Below are 21,955 nucleotides of genomic sequence, written 5' to 3'. Positions count from 1 at the left end.
AGAATGGGAAGAGTGTTTGCGCCTAGAGGTAGTGTCTCAGGATCCTTACTAAGGGTTTATGCCCTCATTCCCTCTAAAGATCCAAATGTCATTCCCAGCATTAGAAGGACATTTAAATAATTCACTCTTTCCTGTTTTTCTGACCCAAAGTGCACTAAGTGCACACTAATAGTGGAGCTGCAGCTTAGTCCCGAACAGGATTTTTTCCTATCCATGCTTTAGTCCATGACCTGGTTCCCTGCCGAGTATTCCATTCACTCTTGGACTATGCCTTGGCTTGGTTTGCCTATTTTGACCAGGAATTGGAGTTCTATCCTTGGACCACAGTCTCATAGAATTGTTTAGCAAACTGTTGGATATTCTTAAACCCAATCACTAAAACTATTCTGTTCATTATTTTCTTGTCCTATGTTTCTCTACTACACTCTGATAACTTCTGTAAATATAGATTTGTCACAATTAGTTGTAATTAATCGCCTTAAACTCTCATAAACTGTTTATCTTGTTTATTACCGAGTACTATCATATATTTTACATACATATATGTGATAGTACATATATCATGTTATTTATACACATGTATATGCCTATTACAATATATATTTAATGCACATGTACAGTACATACACTTATAGCAATAACTAATAATAATTGAATAGCTATTTTTACTATGTCATGCAATCTCCCAAGCAATTTTCATATGTTGATTCATAATGCAAGTATTTTACACATTTTACATATGAAGAAACAAAAGCACAAAACACATGGCATTTAAATCACCTTCTTAATTTCATTCAGCTAGTAAATGACAGAATAGTTTCCAACCCACACAAACTGCACAGGAAATATTGTATTATACACACATATGTTGTAAGAAAAATTCAGAATCCTTAAACCCATATATTAGAAGATGGTGTTCTATGGGCTTGTCCTAGGAGATAAGATTTTGCCTTTGTTAGCAAGGTTCCCGATAGTGCCTCAAGGGAATGCAGTAGCTCTCTCTCATTACACCACCTTTTTTCTTGCAATCAAACTTTAGCCAGCAAGTTGGAAGAAAAGATTGCTCTAGGCAGCACTGGGGATTGCTTCTAGCCAGCTATAATGTTTCTAGGAGATGGGAAAACACTAAAACTCTTCATATATCCTCTACCTTCCAGGTACGACAGGGATTGGGTGGCAATTTTTGAAGGTCTGGGGCTTAACTCCTAGTGTCCACTGAGGTTGATCTATCTCTGCAGGTATATAATGATGTGAGATTAAGAATAGCCAAGGAGTAATTGTGGCTTTAGAAATAATTTTCCCCTAATATGATTCTATTTAGAAAATAACTTAAGTAACTGTATATTTTATTATAGTTATAGAAATATTATATATTATAATTATATAAATACAATTACAATAGTGTGTGAGGACAATATTTCCATGTTATAATTTCAATAGAGGTATTTCTGAAAATTTTTGAATTATATTATTTAAAAATCTAAACAAAATATATTTCCTTCAAACTCATGATATACATGGAATAGAGTGACAAAAATTCATATCCAACATTAAGAAAATCATATATATCATTGTTATCTTAACAGACATCACATAGATATTCACTGTAAAATTGGAGCACTCGTCCTTAAATATTTAATTTGCTATGTGGCTTTAGCTGTAGCTTTGGTACCTATTTAGTATGAGACCATATACCATAATCACAGGCATGAATTTCCTTTTATTAAGATGAGGTCTTCAGGAAGTGTGTGTGTGTGTATTATAAATATTTAGTTATATTTATATATTTATGTACAGAGATGTGGTATACATATTATACATTATTAAATATTAATTTAATACCATAAATGTACTATTAAGGAAATTTATTTTAAAATTTCTAGCACTACATATTTGTGTGATTACTTTAAGTATCCTCATATTATTTAACTATTATCATATATTACTATTATTTTCATAATATCATTCTAAAATTTCTGCTTTAGAATAAATTAAAAGTGATCCTGGAGGATAAATTAAGTCTTCAGGATGTGTAATTTATCATCTACTTTGAGAAAGAATTATTTTCTATTTTTTATCATGTGAGACAATTTGTTCTTAATTCTGAGATAACTGTGAAATTTCTTTTTATCTTCTTTTGTCTCCATGTTTCCTTTGGCAAAATACTTGAATAACTATTAACTAAATTGAATAATACTAATAATGATTCTGTATCATTCCAGTAAAAGTAAAACTCCTAACTCCTGTCTTGACATGCTCCCATTAGATAGTCTCATAAAATTTAATTTTATGGTTCTCTTATATTCTTACAACTTAATTTTGTAAATGTGGCTAAAACTATGAAGCAGTTGTAACAACTCCTAGTTTACATATACTTATAAATTTAAAAACTATATACATTTTTGACTAGTATAATAAAATTATATCTTATTTCTAAATTTTTCAAAAAAAAGTTTATTAAATACTTGTTGAAATGTCATATAACATTTAGGGCAGAAAATTCTGTCTATGAACAAATGTCCAATAATGGTGACAGATTGTTTTTTCTCCAAATAACTTCAAGATAATTTACTCTTTCATGATACAATACATTGCATTGAAACTTATATTTTACACTGTAGATCTGAACTCCTAGTGTTACATAAAGAGAGATTGACATTATGATAAGCACAAGAAGTAATAGCTTGACTTGTCAGAAAGGTTCCAACCTTTTGAATGAATATATGTTATATATATATATTTTTTCTTTTTTTTAAGGGATCAGAGTAGCCCATAAGAGAAGTACAAATACCATTGGACCAAAAGGACTGTGATGTAAGGAGAGGTGTATGTGTATGTGAAGGGCAATAAAAAATGTTATGAAGTGTATATGGGATTTCATTTCATAACCAATATAAAATTAGGAAAATGAGGTATCTTACTAAGAAGTAGGAGAGCATAGAAAGGCAGTTTGTGTTTGGGGAAATATAGAGAGTATGTGCTGGTGAAAGTGGAAGAAGGATGAATTCTCAGGAGATGATCCAAAAGAAGTAGTATCAAAGACCAATGATTACTCCAGTGCCATATAGATGTCTGGTCAGATGGTGCTATCCAAGGGGTCAACATAATCCATCTGTCATATTTACATTTGAAAAGAATACAGTGACACATACATGAAGGGTTGAATAGGGTTAAGTGGGGGACTGGGTAGAAGAAATTATAGCAGGAAATCCCATTAAAATTATAAGTAATGGGAACTGATATGACATATTTAGTAGTTAATATCAACAGATATTAATGTTTCATTTAATATGTGTGTGTGCACCTATTAAAGGGGGAGTTCAAAGAAGATCTAAGAGTACTGACACCCAAAGAAGGCTAGATGTAGGTAAGCCTGAAATACGTAGTTTGGTTACACAAAATCTAGACTAAATCCAGACCCAATCTTGTTCCTACCCCAACATACCTCTTAAAGCTGATGAAAAGAAGGTGTGATCCATAACTGCACTGAGGCTCAGCCATTTTCTAAGTCTGTTTTGCATTCCCTTGAGTTATAGATTAATTGACAAATTGTGAAACGAGCTTAGTGTTTACACTTTTGACACAATATTGTTCAAATATTCCCTTGAATTCCTCAGTTATTTTCTATGGATTTTAATATAATTAATACAAATAATTAATTAATACAAATAATTTAAGTTTATAAAATATACATTATAATTTAATATGAAACAAATTACTATAGCTTAATGAGGGTCATCCTTTTTCATGTATTTTATCAAAATTCTTATCTAATCTTCTTGTTAGATTCACCACTGAAATATATTTAATTATTTTGGAAATTTTACCTAAAATTTCAGAAGTGTAATGTGGGACTCTATCTATGAATAATAAAGATCTGTTCTAAACTTTTTTATTTTTTTGCGGTACGCGGGCCTCTCACTGCTGTGGCCTCTCCCGTAGCAGAGCACAGGCTCCGGACACACAGGCTCAGCGGCCATGGCTCACAGGACCAGCCGCTCCGAGGCATGTAGGATCCTCCCGGACTGGGCCACGAACACGTGTCCCCTGCATCGGCAGGCGGACTCTCAACCACTGCGCCACCAGGGAAGCACTGTTCCAAACTTTGACTTGATAAAGTAATTTCACATGTAAAAAAAGATTGTCAGAACTGCATGCTATTTATTACTAAGTTTTAGTTCTCATAGTTTAATACTCAAATTAATTTTTAAATTATTCTCCACACATGTTTCTTCAATCTGTGATTGAATTATCTAATGACTCTTTATATTTACAGTCTAGGACAATATGCTGTATCTTTGAGGAATTTTGTTATTTGTTGAAAAGAATCATCTCTCTGATATTTCCAGGCTGGTTACCAATTCAGTCCCTCAGAATGAACATTTAAAATAGTACTTCCTAAAAAAAATCCTTCAAACATTATGTGATCCACTGTATGTCTCTTGCTACTTTCTATAATTGCTTGTCCCTTTTATTCATAGCATATATCTCAAATACATAATTTAGTTTTTTCAAATTTGTTGGTTGTCTGTCTCCCTCTGAGAAGCTCCATTGAGGTCAAGACCATGCCTGTGTTCTTCCATGATATATTCTCCACATCTAACATGAAATATAGTAGGTAGTCAATAAATACTTGAGGATAAGAACTAAACAAGTCCCCTTCCAAGTGGCTGTTCTTCAAATACCTGGAAAATATCTTATTTCCTGATTTTTCTTTCTTCCCCAGGCTAATCATCTCCAAACTTCCTTATGTGACTTGGTTTTGTGACCCTTCTCCATCCTCATTGCTTCCTGAACATGTTCCAGGATGTCTAAATGCCTTTATGTTTTGATTCCCAGAAATGAATGCAATTGCTTCCATCAATTTATGTGTTCTTCTAGACAAATGCACCAAAATGCTAACACTTCAACTATTGAACTAACACCTTAAGCTCAGTTCAAATATTTTGAGGCTGCTGTCTCATCTCCCTATGTTTCTATGTTTCTTACCTGATTGCTATACAAACTGTTACTCAAATATAGTATTCTGGAACATTCATTCAAATCTTCTGCCCAGTTTTTAAAAAGGGGTGGTTTTTAATTGTTTCCTAAAAAACTCTAATAATGTGATTCAAGAGCACACCTCAGAGTGATGATTAAAACACATCCATGGATACTTTAGATAATACATCTCCAATTCAACCAGAACACAACTTTCTAAACTATCTATTTATATAAGCTTTCATTTGGATAAAAAAAAAATAAGTTCACTCAACAAATAAACTAGTGTATTGCCAAATTATTCTACTTTTATTTTACTTTGTTTTGATTTGTTACAGATGGTGATAGGTGTGGGTGGGAGGGGTTGGACTTGATGAGTTCATATATAAAGTTTCATCTCCCTGTCCAGATATTTGAACTATGTAAGATATTTTTCCTTTTTTTCTTTATAAACACATTGCAGTCAACAGCATGAGATGAAAACATTTGCAATGAACTTTTTACTTCTATTGTTAAGAGAGTGTCTAAGATATAATACATGAAGGTTCTGTTTGTTATTGTGGTGTTTCAGTGTCTCCCTTCTTTGCCATTTACTGATATTTATCCAAATTCTTGAACAATAAGTTGATGTGGGCGCAGTGTTAGCACTACTGATACACTTTAAAGCTGATAGTGTACTTAAACTGCATTTAGGTCAATTCTTCCAAAAGCAGAGCCTTTATTTTACAATATTAAAGAGCCAACTTCAACCCATAGCCACCCAGTACTTTCTTACTTTCAAGATGTTGTGCTGTAAAATCATTCAAGGATACATAACTAAAGACTATGGAGCAATTAAGAATATTAGACCAATGTAAGTGTTCTGAAGTGCCATTTTGCAATGTTTTTTTCATCATAATGAGATTCTTATACTTCTTTTTTTAATTTAAACTGAAAAATAATAACAAAAAACTGAGGTATGGCCAAAAAAAATAATAACTGCACTAGATTTATATATTGATATTTAGTAACTCCTACCAATATCACTGAGTAAACTAAAAAGTCCAAGTTCTAGTTGCTGTATGGTCTCAGTGAAAGATAGGATAAATGTTTTCTCTATTGATTATAATGTCAGAAATGTGTTTCTAAAAGAGAGTAGAATATTATGGATCTATGTCTCATAGGGAAAATGGAAGGAAAGTTAAAAACCCAGAGATCAATTTAAATGACTACTTATTATTAGTCCTTCATCCACAAATACTGTACTCACATTTGTTTATTGGTTACTTGCTGTGAGTTTTAATTATAAATATTCTGGTTTGTGAAATGTTGCTTATTTTTCTTCCTTTTGGGAATACATTTTCTAAATTTAGACTGAGCAATATTCATCTCTGAATAAAGAGATTTACATTTGTATTAATGAATCATACCAGTTAGCTTGTAGCTCCACCATGAATTGTGCCACAGCTTGGAACCTCCTTCAAGGCAGTTCATGGGTACAACCTTGATTGTTTCCTGTCTCTCAGAATTATTGCCATTACTTGCCTGATATTCATTGTCTTACAATGCATTTTCTCATCTGTCTGTTTTTATTGTGTCAGACAGAAGATTAAATTTGGTGCCTGTTACTTTAACTTAACTGGAAATATAAGCATAAAATTACTTTTGATTTAAAAATTGCTTAACTCTAAAATATTCATGTATAAAATAATATTAGTTTATAAAATTATATACCAATATTTGGAATAATATATTGATATATGATAAATAATATATCATAATGTACTATATCATTTTAATAATAATTTTAATATACTACTATGTTCAATTTACCAAATTGTCAATGTTTTTCAAGTTAACAGATTTTGTGTACTATTTATAATGTATATTGTACCACAAAATAGAAATATATTCACTTTTCTTTTCTCCTAAAATTTTAGAGTTTGATTTTCGACATTTCCATTTTTGATGTAATGATTTTTGATAAATATTTTTATTAAAACTCTTAGATATTATTTAAAATTTGTTAAATATATTTCCATTTTTTCCTGTTATAGCTTGAGTCTCTCATTTATTTAAAGTTAAAAATATTGAAATAGAAAACATACTTATTGTTATATGCCTGCTTTAGTTCATAAATTTATGCACCTTTCAAAATGAAATTTAATTTTATGAGAATAAAAGAGGCATGGGATGGAAACTAGAAAAATAGAAATTATATATTCCAATTAATATTTCTGGTGAGGAAGTTGAGACTTTCTGATGGTAAATGACTCAGGAAAATTCATACATAGGGTCGCTAGTAAGACTTAGAATCACACCTCTTTCTCTAAGTTACTACCCCTTTTTAGTGCATATTATCTACTGAAGCAAGACCTATGGCTTTGAATAAAGCTGTTTTCTTAATTTTATCTTACTGACACAAAATATTATGGCTACATGCAAAGGCAGACATTTTCTTCATTGAGAGTAGAAAGAGAAAGATCATTCTTTTCAAGATAGATAGACAAATAAATGACAGATATTGCAAAACTAGTATTAAAATTGTGTTAATTCTGAATATATTAATGATTCTTCTATATTACACTAGCTTTAAGAAACCCTAGAAAATTATACATTTGAACTGTCATATAAGATATTAATTCAGACACACCATCTCCTCTGAGGTGTGTGTGTCTGAATCTCAGAGGATATATAAAGTAATAAGTGTAAATGTTGATTACAATTATTAGCTTACTGAACTTATTAGAAGGTAATTTTAGTAGTAGAAGCACCACAATATTCTATGAAATCTTATAATTTAAGGCTAATTGAAAACAGCACAAAACAAACCCAGTGATGAAATTCAATGATCACATCTACACATCTATTCCTAAATACATGCATATAATATCAGCTGATAGAGTAATTATGCTAATTACTACACCAAATACTGTCTTCAAAATGCCATGATATATCTCTTTTTTTTTTAAAGAAGATGTTGGGATAGGAGTTTATTAATTAATTTATTTATTTTTGCTGTGTTGGGTCTTCATTTCTGTGTGAGGGCTTTCTCTAGTTGTGGCAAGCTGGGGCCACTCTTCATCACAGTGTGTGGGCCTCTCACTATCGTGGCCTCTCTTGTTGCAGAGCACAGGCTCCAGACGCGCAGGCTCAGTAGTTGTGGCTCACAGACCTAGTTGCTCTGTGACATGTGGGATCCTCCCAGACCAGGGCTCGAACCAGTGTCCCCTGCATTAGCAGGCAGATTCTCAACCACTGCGCCACCAGGGAAGCCCCATGATATATCTTAATAAGCTTTGCTCTATAAATGTATAGAGAAAAAAAATTAAATCAATAAATTTGGCTACATATCTACATAAAAAGGAAATAGTTATAGACCTCCATTTATTTAGGTCTTTTAATTAGTCATTTTAAAAGACCTAGTGCTACCTGATGTGGTTCACAGAGAAGCAGCAATAGAATCACCTGGTTTGAAATACAAACTCTCCAGCTCTCTCTATACCTACTGAGTCATAATACCAAAGAGAGCAACCATATGACATTGTGTTAGAGCAGAGGCTGCTCTGTCGGTTGGCCTGTGTGGCCTTTTCCAACCTAACTGGGCTGTGATTTCCCATAGGAATATTTCTGACCTATACATTTGAAGGCTGCAGAATGGTCTCTGTGCTCCCTTAGAGAATCCATCCTGAAATCCCAGATGGATGACATCTCTGTGTAACTTACATTATTTTGTATCATTCATTTCCTTTGTAACATGTATGGAAAACCTCAATTAAATTATTATTTGTGCAAAAGAAAATTACTGCAATAACCACTTGCTATTCATCCATTACTTTTATTCATATATATATATATATATTTATGTGATATATATGTATACGCTTAATGTGAGACAGATGTTTCTCCAGATAAAATTGATAATAATTACAAGATGTAAGAATATTTAAAAATATAGGAAAACACTAATAGAAATAAAACATTCATTGTAAGTGATTATAGTTGAGAGGTAGAAATACGACAGTTGTATATAATGATATTAATATGTAAATAATAATAAAAAGAAAACTAAATTGAAAGTCCTATAGCATGTGTTTAAAAAGACAAAATGAGGGGGCTTCCCTGGTGGCGCAGTGGTTGAGAGTCCACCTGCTGATGTAGGGAACGTGGGTTTGTGCCCGGGTCCGGGAGGATCCCACGTGCTGCGGAGTGGCTGGGCCCGTGAGCCATGGCCGCTGAGCCTGCGCGTCCGGAGCCTGTGCTCCGCAATGGAAGAGGACACAGCAGTGAGAGGCCTGCGTACCGCAAAAAAAAAAAAAAAAAAAAAAAAGTACAGTGTTATAAGATTAATAGATACTAGGGATAGGTACTAGTCACATGATTAATATAACTAACACTGCTCTATGTTATATCTGAAAGAGAGTAAATCCTATGAGGTCTCATCACAAGCAAAAATAAAATTGTTCTTTTTCTTTTATTTGTACCTTTATAAGATGATGGATGTTCGCTAAAATTAATGTGATAATCATTTCATGATGTATGTAAGTCAAATAATTATGCTGTATAGTTTAAACTTATACGGTTCTGTATGACAATTATATCTCAATAAAACTGGAAGGAAAATTCTACTAAATTAATCTTTGATACTAGGGAAAAAAGATTAATAGAATAAATATAAATAAATCCACAAATAAGAGAAAAAAATGAAAAGGCATGGAAGAATCTTAAATGCATATTACTAAGTGAAGGGTGTCAATTGAAAAGACTACATACTGTATGATTTCAACTATATGAAATCTGGGACATACAAAACAATGGAAACAGTAAAAATATCAGGGGTTTCCAGGAGCTGGGGATTGGGGATGTATGAAGAGGCAAAGCATAAAGGATATTTAGGGCAGTGAACATACTCTGTATGATAACATAATGATGGATACATGTTATATACACTTGTCCAAACTCATAGGATGTACATTACCAAATGTAAAGAGTAAAGTAAACTATGGATTTGGGGTTATTTTAATGTGTCGATGTAGTTTATCAATTGTGACAAATATACCCCTATTGTGGGGAAAGTTAACAAAGGGTGAAGCTATAAATGTGTGGGAGCAGGAGGTACATGGAAATTCGTTGACCTCCCCTCTCAATTTTTCTGTGAACTTTATACTACTTCAAAATAAAGTGTTAATTAAAAAGATAATTATATTGACAAATTTACTATATATGAGTTTTTCTTTATGTATTATGATTTTCAAAACAAGGGTCAGCCAGTTTTTTTTTTTTTTTTTTTTTTCTTAAAAGCAGACAGTAAATAAGCTTTGCAGGCCAAGAGGCAAAACAGAATTTATGTAGGTATTATATAACAATGGAGGGGAAAAAAAAAAAACAAAAAAACGAATATTCTCCTACAAAGTTGTTCTTTGCTTCTCGGAAACCCACTGACCTTTACTCCTGGAAACTCACCAGATGTGTTCTCTGAACTTCTCTTTTGGAACTTAAACACCGCCCTCATATTGTGGGGTAACTTGCCATGTGGAGAAGCATGTTAGGAGCACAGGTTCTGGAGTAGATTTACAGATTAACCTGTCTAGAATCTTCACTTTCCCCAGTTATAAAATAAGTAGTACCTACTTCAGAGGTTTGTTTTAAAGATTAAATTAGGTTTGTATTTTTGTTATTGAGTTGCAAGTGTTTTTTGTGTATTCTGGATACTAGGTCTTTATTGGATATATAATTTGCAAACATACCAATCATCCTGAATCTGCCAATAACCATACAAGGTGTAAATCATGGTACGACTGTGGTCTGGAATGACTGTCTAAACAATCCATGCTTCTATAAAGAAGGATAATTTTATTGAGTATACATATATATTGTGAACATAGAGCATTGTATCCACAAGTGGAATATCTGTTTGGTTAACCTAAAATACAGCTAAAATAAAATTTCACATTATGAATGGAAAGCATTTTATATTTGTATGTCTAAAGTGGCAAAGTAGTAAGAACTAACACAGTATCTAGCATATAGCAGCATGTTAATACATGTTTTTCTTTTGGTTACTTGCTATCTCATTCTATTGCTAATGAAGATATCATGCTGTTACTACACAGTTGGAGACTGATTGGAAATCTCAGAAGTATTAAGGAAATTTTGATTGCATTAAATGCATGCCTATGCTAGGTAAGCTTATTTTTTGACTGGTGTATTTTCTGTTAAATAAGGATGTATGTGTGTCTGTGTGTGTGCATGTATGTCTGTGTGTCTTTTGAAGAATCTTGATTTTATACTGAATGTGATCCTCATATTTTGAGAAATACAGGTAAACTGTTCAATCTACTCAAGCTTATTGGGGACTTTGTTCCACATATATATACAGTCTTAATTTTAGTTAGAGAACTTGACTATGAAACTAGAGGTATGGTGGAAGGGCATGACTAAATGTAGTCCTTCACATTAATTTTTTATTTTATTTTCTTCCTTCTTGTAGCCTGGACATTTCTTTAAGAATTCGTCCTTTGTTGTGCCTTTCTTCTTGAGCAGAAAAAGGGAAGAGAAGATGTCCAATCGCATGTTTGGTTCTTTGCTGCTTCAAGCCCTGCCTTAGAAAATTGTTTGAAAGCTACCACAGATATGCAGCCTATCTGTAAAACGCAGATCATTTCTATTTTGTTCAAGATGTAGGTATCAATGTCTAGTCTTGTATTCCAAGAGATCCCAATACTCCTTACATTCCCACCCCTTCCAGAAGCAGTGTGGTTCAGTGATTCTATACCATTACCTTTGTACAAAAATATGGAAAAACCTCTCTCAAAAAGAAGTGTGGAACGGACTAAAGAGGGAACTTTGAGGGCTGTCAATGCATTATTTTCACCTGTTCCTCATAAACTTTGCCTTCATTTGTTGTATTTGAGACACAGGTAACCAGTAATGAGAAATTAAAGTATTTAATTCTAGAAAATGTCTTTGAAATAATGCTTTGAATAGGATGAAATTAAAATCTATTTTCTAACTACCTATCTAATTCAAAATGCTCTTCTCATGGGCAATCATTCCTACTCCTTTAGCAGTTTCTCATGATAGTTGGTATTTAACTCCAGATTTGAAAATAACATATTTATATTATTATGTATAGATATCTCCATTTTTGACCTTAATATTGTGGAAGGTATAGTTGAACATCTTTTCCAGTCAAAGCTTGATTATTTATAACACACTTTTTGTTACACCAGTTTTCTGAATTTTCATCTTTATGACTATATATATATTATTCACAACTGAGACATGAACCATTCTCTGATGTATTTTCTTTTTTTTTTTTCTGGATAAGAATTTTTAATTGTTAAAGGAGGAGAGTCTCTAGAAGGTAAATCTGAAGACCTGTGTTACATATAAACTATTGAAGTCATAACCCCAGGTTAGTCAATCTAACTAGGCTGATCATTTGTTTTGATGTGATTTATATGTTACTTTTTTTAATTTAATTTTTTATTTTATATTGTATTATAGTTGATTTACAATGTTGCATTAGTTTCAGTTGTACAGCAAAGTGATTCAGTTATACATATAAATATATCCATTCTTTTTCAGTTTCTTTTTCCATATAGGTTATTGCAGAATATTGAGTAGAGTTCCCTGTGTTACAGAGTAGGTCTTTGTTGATTATCTATTTTATATATAGTAGTGTCTATATGTCAATCCCAAACTCCTAATTTATCCCTCCTCACAATGTTTCCCTTTTGGTAACCATAAGTTTGTTTTCAAAGTATATGAGTCTGCTTCTCTTTTGTAAATAAGTTCATTTGTATTTTTTTTAGATCACACATGATGTATTTTCTTTTAAATTTTTTTGGATTCTTTTCCTAATTTTTATTTATTTAATTTTAATATTTATCACTAAATGACCATCAGACTTCCTGTCCAAAGGCTGCATCTCCCAATAATAATTTTGAGGTTCACTCTTTAATCCAGTTTGAAACTGTGTGCTCTCCAGACATGTTGCACAGTACACAGCTTAGGACTGATTTTCAGTGTCCTCTTGGGGCCTCTGTCCTTCCCTTTGGTGTTGGAAACCCCAGGCCCTAGACCCTACAGCTTCCTCTTTCTTGCTTTACTAAGTACATTCATCTTTCAGTAACTTCTGAGAATGTTGAGAGTATTTGCATATCTAGGAATGGGATTATTTGAAATTCACGCTTGTCTGATTATATGACTAGTATAGAATTCTCCCATAGAAAATAATTGCATTAAGAATTTTTCATTTCTTAGTTCTTTATAATGTGGATTTCAGGACTGTTTAATGTGTTCTGAAACTGTAGTTTTCAATCATTTAAATCTGTGTGTATGTTTTCTCTGGATGCTTTTGGAATACTGTCTTCTATTTCTGATATTTTAAATTTCACAATTTTACAATGACATATCTTGATATATTGATAGAATTTTAAAAAATTCTCTGTGTTGGACACTCAGTAGACCCTTTCAGTTTGACTGTCCTCAAATATGTGAAAATTTTATTATGTAGTTGATAATATATTCTCTGTAATTTTCTGTTTTCAATTTTTGATAGTCCTTTCATTTAGTTGCTAGACTTCTTGTTTTAATATTCTAATATCTCTACTAGTCCACAATTTTTTTATTTCTATGTGCAGTTTTTAAATACATTTTCTTGGCTCTATATCCAACAATTGTAATGCTTGTTCATTTTTTTTAACGTTTTAAACCCCCAACAGATTCCTTTTTATTATGTAAAATTTCACTCTATACATTCTTATGTCTATAAAGCAATATCTTCTCTGTCAACCTGAGTCATTAAATTTCTTTATTCTTATGCAGTGCATTAGATTTTCCTGTTACTTTATGTTCTGTTTATCTACTTTATTCTTTTATTTTAGTGGTTTTCCTCAAACGTGTATTGGATCTGCATGGTTTCTTTAAACTCAAGTTACATCTCTAAAGAGTTTAATGAAAGCTCTGTCTTTGGTGACTGGAGCTGTGATTGGTGAGCATCATCAATTACCCAAATTGACACCACATTTTTTTTTCTTATTTAAGGAAAATTAACTGCCATCAACATTTGACATGTTCTTTTGATCTGGTATGTTTCTTAAAACAAGATTATCCAAACTTATGTATACTGGGGTTAATGTGGCTTCCCTTATTATCAGAAATACGGCATGTGTAACAAATACTTCACTGTTCACTATGCATAATTTCTCATTTAACCCACTTGTTTTTTGTATATTCCTTTGCCTTCACTTATGCTTCACATTTCCAGATACTCTGAATCAACCTTCCCGGAGAGAATAAACTTCCATTCTTTTATCAGGGGGAGGGTTGGTGTTTTAGTTTCCTGCGACTGCTATGAAAAATTACCCAAACTTAGTGACTTAGCAAAAAATTATTCTTTCATAGTTCAGGATGCCAGAAGTCTGAGATCAAGGTGAAGGCAGAGTTGTGTTCCCTGCAGAGTCTCTAGGAGAGAATCTGTTCCTTGCCACTTTTGTTTGTGTCTTCTCTTCTTCTCTATCTTACCTCCCTCTGCCTTTCTCTTTTAAGGATACTTGTCAGTGACTTTAAAGCCCACTCTTGTAACCCAGAATGGTATCTTCATCTCAAGATGCTTAACTCACATTTTTCAAAGATCCTTTTTCCAAATAAGGTCATATTCACAAGTTCCAATAGTTAGGATGTGGATATATCTTTTGGGGGATCACTATTGTACCCACTACAGATGGGTAATTTTATGACATTTTGGTAGGTAGGTATAGAATTTTTCCTTGTGCAGATTTTATACGAATACTTACATTTTCAATGTTGTACTAAACCCTTTGTTCCTTTCATCACTGAGCTTATTCTGGGTTCTAGGCCATAAATTGCTTAACATTGTTTTTGTTACTATAGGCATGGTTTTCACCTACTTCTGCTATGATAATTAGTTGTCCTCATCCACCTGCTTTGCAGCTTCCAGAATTTATTCAACCTCTCTCAGTTATTGTCACTTTTTCTGATCCCCCTGTCATTGTATTCAATGATTCTTATAAACGTTCATGTATAAGCATTTTAAGAAAGGTTTAGCAAGGACAATAGAAACTTAGTAAGTCTTGTACATTGCATTTTCTATGTTTACCAGAAGTATTACAACTTATTTTAGAAAATCATAAACATATTATAACCATGTTTTTCTTGAGAATATTGTCTTTTTTTTAATTTCAAAGATAACACAAGAACAATATTTCTAATTCTAGGCTACATTTGAAACACTGGAGAAATGGTATACGACATTTTAGTCTTCATTTATTAGTAAAGTACCATAAGGTTGATTTTGTTTTGCTAGATACTATTAACAGACTAAATTCTCTATAGCATTCTCTACAGCACTAAAATGTCTTCTAAAGTGCCCTTCCACTAAAACTATTTTTCATACTCCAAATAGATTGTCAAATTTACTGTTTCATGAATCAGCAAGCCTTGACCCTGCAAATAAAATAATTAAAAGAGGGATTGTGCAAATCACCATTCATAATTACTATTTTCTAAAACCTAATTAGATCTGAAATTATTTGTCAGTCCAAAACCACCTAATGCATTCATATGAGTATCTTAGGTTATACATACTGCCTCCTAACTTACCATGCTGATGTTTGTTTTGTCATAAATTTTAATGGTTGAAAATGATCCACCAATCCACAATTTAACAGTTGCTCTTGTGTGGTCAAATTATTGACCAAAATGAAATGTCTGCAGTTCCATTAAACTAACCAAATAATACCTAAAAAAATAAACAAAATATAATAAAACAAACATTAATGAGATAGAAGCTAAAAGACTGCAATATCTTATAGAACTCATAGTAGACTAGTGATCAGGATAAACATATATTGCCCTCTGCTCATGTAACACTGACTAAGTCCATCTACCTTCACGATTTCAGTCTCTTTATTTCTATAAAAGCATTTGTTCATTATTTTATATCAGAGTCTAGTGTATGGTACATTTTAAAAATTTTGAAATGAACACATTGCTGGCTGGAAGGATTAAATTATGGATGAATGAAAGAATATTTAAAATATTTGCTGAAAAGTAAAAAGCCTTGAGGATAATTTTTTACTAGCACTTGGATTCTAAAATAGAAATAATTTTGTGGAAACTGGCAGAATGATTGTTAATATAAACACAAAACTTAATTTATCCTTGAAAAGGAGAAAATGATAGGGTCAGATACCCCTTCTCTTCCATATCTGTTGATTTTTTTTTTTACCTATGAATTACAGCAGACAATCAGAAAAAGTCTAAGGGAAGAATTGAGGATTCAAATTTTATTTGGCTTTAAAGCCAGTATTCTCTTTATCATGTATTTTGGTTTAGGTATTTGGAACATTAAACTTTTATAAAGTTACAATGAATTGAATTTTATAAAGCAAATACAATATTAGTATATAAACCTGATGAAGATTATACAGAAATAGTAGAGACAAATAACTGTAATGAATATTGATACTACATTTTTCAATAAAGCATTAGGAAACAGAATCTATCACCAAATCAAGAAAGTAACACATCAGGATCAAATGTGGTTTATATGAAGAACAATGAATGGTTTAATATTTCAAACCTATTGATATTTCATCATATAAAATGGTCTAAAGAGAAAATCTATATGGTTACCTCAATGGTTACATAAACAACCTTTAATAAAAGTCATGACTTTGTCAAGTTTTAAAAAAATCTGTTAGTATTTCATTTGGAGTTGAATTAAAGCTGTATATTAATTTGTGTAGAATTGACATTGCCATGGTATTATGTTTTTCTATGTCTAGAATATTCTGTTATTATTTCATTTTAAAAGTTTCCAAAGCATTACATAATATTACAGTATGTCAGAAGATTAAGCCAAATAATTTAAAAATAATTAACAAAATCAGTGGATAAAGTGTCAACATCCAAAGAATTTATTTTTATATAGCCAACATGATAACTTAGAAACTGAAATTTAAATTATGGATTAATTATAAGTAGCACCAAAATGTTTCATATAACTACTTATACATTTTTATAGAAGATGCCCAAGATCTGTACACAGAGAACTATAAAACATTATTGAGAGATGTTAAAGAATATCCCAGATGTAGGGAGGGAATCTTTCATGTTTATGGAGAGACAACACCAGGGAATGGAGTGTCAGGGAAAAGACTGACAGTTGTAACAGTCTCATTCAGCAGCCCAGGCATACTAAAATATTATAATTATTTATTCTATGAAGGTCCACTTTTTAGTTGTGTACATAATAAGAAAAAAAACTTTTTATATTTAATTACTTTTCTTTGTTGTTAATTCAAAAGATAGTCTATACTAAAGCATAGAAGAGAATTAAGGGAAGATAATGTGTTAAAACCTTTATAATAAAAGGATAATGACATCTTTTTAGATATAAAAAACAACACCGTACCAATGTCAAATATACAAATATTGAATTTGTACAGTTTGTATGATCAGTGAGCTCTATGCTTAAGAATAAATATGAAATGGTCTTATGTTGAAAATACCAAAGAAACTTGGAAAAAAATAATACAAATTACCTACCAATCAGAAATCCCAACCTTGACCTTTCAGAGTTCTAAATTATAAAGCCCTTCAAAAATGTTCTTATAATTCAAATTAAAAATAAATAAACAGATATCAGGGTGATGGTGGCCTCATAGAATGAGTTTGGTAGTATACCTTCCTTTGATATATTTTGGAATAGTTTAGGAAGGGTAGATGTTAACTCTTCTCTAAATGTTTGATAGAATTTGCCTCTGAAACCACCTGGTCCTGGACTTCTGTTGGTTGCAAGTATTTTAATCACAGTTTCAATTTCAGTACTTGTGATAGTTCATATTTTCTATTTTTTCCTGGTTCAGTCTTGGGAGATTGTACTTTTCTAAGAATTTGTCCATTTCTTCTAGGTTGTCCATTTTATTGCCATAGAGTTGCTTGTAGTAGTCTCTTATGAATCTTTGTATTTCTGTGGTGTCTGTTGTAACTTCTCCTTTTTAATTTCTTATTTTATTGATTTGAGTCCTCTTCCTCTTTTTCTTGATGATCTGGCTAAAGGTTTATCAGTTTTGTTTATCTTTTCAAAAACCAGATATTAGTTTCATTGATCTTTTCTATTGTTTTCTTTGTCTCTATGTCATTTATTTCTGCTCTGATCTTTATGATTTCTTTCCTTCTACTAACTTGGGTTTTGTTTGTTCTTTCTCTAGTTGCTTTAGGGGTAAGTTTAGGTTGTTTATTTGAGATTTTTATTGTTTCCTAAGGTAAGATGGTATTGCTAAAAACTTCCCTCTTAGAACTGCTTTTGCTGCATCCCATAGATTTTGTATTGCCATGCTTTCATTTTTATTTGTCTCTAGGTATTTTTGATTTCCTCTTTGATTACTTCAGTGATCCATTGGTTGTTCAGTAGCATATTGTTTAGCCTCTATGTGTTTTATATAAATAGATAACCAGCAAAGACTTACTGCATGGCACAGGGAACTCTGCCCAATACTTTATAATAACCTAAATGGGAAAATAATTTGAAAAAGAATGGATACATATATTTGTATAACTGAATCATTTTGCTGTACACCTGAAACACCACATTGTTAATCAACTCTACTCCAATATAAAATAAAAATTTTAAAAAGAAGGTAAAAACAAAGCAAAACAAAATTTCTAAAATAAATAAAGAGAAACAGCAAAAATAAAAATAAGGAAAACACATTATAAAATAATAAAATGTGAAAAGATGAAAGAAAAAAAAAGGGAGGAAGAAAGCAAGAGAAACAATGACCTTGAATAAAACAATAGAGTAATAGAGATACATAAGTAGATAAGAGTTCTGATTTTCCAATCCTTAAAACTTTACTGTCATTTTTCTTTTACTACTTCAGTTGATTTTTTGGTATATATATTTTTAAATAAAAATCAACATTGGTCATATGATATCTAAGGAAACTTGTTGTATATCATTTGTAAGACTGAGAATTTCTCTTTTATTTTTTCTATTCCTAGGTTGTGAAAAGAATATATCATATATAATTTTGGAACATTATTAAACTCTATCTTACTATTTAGTTCTCACTAAGAAAATCTATATCAGTAGATTTCCTAAACAAATATCATGTCATTTCTTTTTTTCCTTTCTTTTTTTTTTTTCTTTCCTGAGGGATATATATTTGGACCAGAAGTCTGGAGCTCCTGTGGTTCTAAACAGCTGGGTAGCTACCAGCTCTGCTTTATTTTTAATATTTTTAACTTTTTTTATTGAAGTATAGTTGATGTACAATATTATATAAGTTAGAGATGTACAATATAGTAATTCACAATTTTTAAAGGTTATACTCCATTTATAGTTATTATAAAATATTTACTATATTCTTTGTGTTGTACAATATATCCTTATAGTTTGTTTTATACATAATGGTTTGTACCTCTTAATTCCCTACCCCTGCATTGCCACTCTCCTCTTCCTTCTCTCCACTGGTAACCACTAATTTGTTCCCTATCTGTGAGTCTGTTTCTTTTTTGCTGTATTTTTCTGTTTCATTTTTTAGATTCCACAAAGAAGTGATAACTTACAGTATTTGTTTTTCTCTGTCTGACTTACATGGTATGGCAAAATTTCATTCTTTTTTATGGCTGAGTAGTATTCCATTGCATATATATATATATATATATATATATATATATATATATATATATATACTACTTCTTCTTCATCCATTCTTCTGTTGATGGACACTTAGGTTCCTTCCATATATTGGCAATTTTAAATAATGCTGCTATGAACATTGGGATGTGTGTATCTTTTGGAATTAGTGTTTTTGTTTTTGTTTGTTTTTTTGGATATATACCAAGAAATTAAATTGCTAGATCATAGGGTATTTCTATTTTTAGTTTTTTGGGAAACCTCTATACTGTTTTCCACAGTGGTATTCCCACCAACAGTGTACAAGGGTTCCCTTTTCTCTACATCCTCACCAATATTTGTTATTTGGGGTCTTTTTGATGATAGCCATTCTGACAGGTGTGAGGTGATATCTCACTGTGGTTTTGATTTGCATTTCCTTGATGCTTAGTGATGTTGAGCATCTTTTCATGTGCCTATTGTCTGTCTGCATGTCCTCTTTGGAAAAATGTCCATTCAGGCCTTCTTCACATGTTTTAGTCAGGTTTGTTTTGATATTGCATTGTATGAGTTGTTTATATATTTTGCATATTAACCCTTTATCAGTCATATCATTTGCAAATATTTTTTTTCACATTCAATTAGCTGTCCTTTCATGCTGTTGATGTTTACCTTTGCTCTGTAAAAGCTTTTGTGTTTAATTAGGTCCTATTCATTTAGCTTTGCATTTATTTCATTTTCTTTAGGAGACAGATGCAAATAAATATTGCTACAATTTCTTTCAAGGAGTATTCTGCCTATGTTTTCTTCTAGAGGTTTTATAGTATCCAGTCTTACATTTGGTCTTTAATCCATTTTGAGTTTATTTTTATATATGGTGTTAGAGTGTTCTAATTTCATATTTTACCTGTAGCTCACCAGTTTTCCCAGTCCCACTAACTGAAAGTTTGTCTTATCGTCATTGTATATTCTTGCCTCCTTTGTCATAAACAAATTTGACAATAAGTACATGGCTTTAATTCTAGACTGTCTATTCTATTCCGTTGATTTATGTGTCTGTTTTTGTGTCACTACCATACTATTTTGATAACTGTAGATTTGTAGTATAGCCTGAAGTCAGGGAGTGTGATTCCTCCATTTATTTTTTTCTCCTTCAAACAATGTGATACACCACATTAATAAACTGAAGAATAAAAATCGAGAGAGGTCCTTCAAGATGGCAAAGGAGTAAGATGTGGAGATCACCTTCCTCCCCACAAATAGATCAAAAATACATCTACGTGTGGAACAACTCCTACAGAACACCTACTGAACACTGTCAGAAGACTTCAGACTTCCCCAAAAGCAAGAAACTCCCCACGTACCTGGGTAGGACAAAAGAAAAAAAGAAAAAAGAAAAGAAAACAGAGACAAAGAATAGGGACAGGACCTGCACCTCTGGGAGGGAGCTGTGAAGGAGGGAAAGTTCCCAAACACTAGGAAACCCCTTCACTGGTGGAAATGGGAGGTGGGCGGGGGTAAAGCTTTGGAGCCATGGAGGAGATCACAGCAACAGGGGTGCAAGGGCAGAGTAGAGATTCCCACACAGAGGATTGGTGCCAACCATCACTCACCAGCCTGAGACGCTTGTCTACTCACCTGCCAGGGTGGATGGGGGCTGGGAGCTGAGGCTCAGGCTCAGGCTTCAGAGATCAGATCCCAGGGATAGAACTGAGGTTGGCTGCATGAACACAGCCTGAAGGGGGCTAAAGTTTCGAACTGCCTAAGAGTCAAGAAACCATTGTTTTAGGGTGGGCAAGGAGAGGGTATTCAGAGCACTGCCTAAACGAGTTTCAGAAACAGGCATGAGCTGTGGTTATCAGTATGGACACCAAAGATGGACATGAAACATTACGGTTGCTACTGCAGTCACCAAGAATACTGTGTGAAAGCACTAAGGTCACTAACCACACCACTCCTCCTGGGAGTCTGTGTAGCCCATCACTGGCAGGGGCCCATGATTCAGGGACAACTTCCCCTGTGTAACATACAGCATGCCTCAGGCTGTTGCAAATTCTTGCTGGTATCTGCTGCCACAGGCTCTCCCTGCCTTCCATAACCCCCTATCTCCCAATCCTGAGTGAGCCAGATCCCCCTAATCAGCCACTCTTTTAACCTCCTCCTGTCTGGGTGAAGAAAAGATGTCAGAGGGTGACCTACATGCAGGAGGGGGCAAAGAGGAGAGGGCAAATCCAAAGCCGAATTCCAGGAGCTATGTGAACAAAGAAGAGAAAGGGAAATTTCTCTATGCAGCCTCAGGAGCAGCAGATTAAATCTCCACAATCAACTTGATGTGCCCAGCAT

The sequence above is a fragment of the Aethalodelphis obliquidens genome, unplaced genomic scaffold, assembly GCF_003676395.1.
Source record: "Aethalodelphis obliquidens isolate GAN/ISIS:26980383/991018 unplaced genomic scaffold, ASM367639v1 scaffold16, whole genome shotgun sequence".
Taxonomy (NCBI): Eukaryota; Metazoa; Chordata; class Mammalia; order Artiodactyla; family Delphinidae; genus Aethalodelphis; species Aethalodelphis obliquidens.
Note: the sequence above shows the minus strand (reverse complement) of the source record.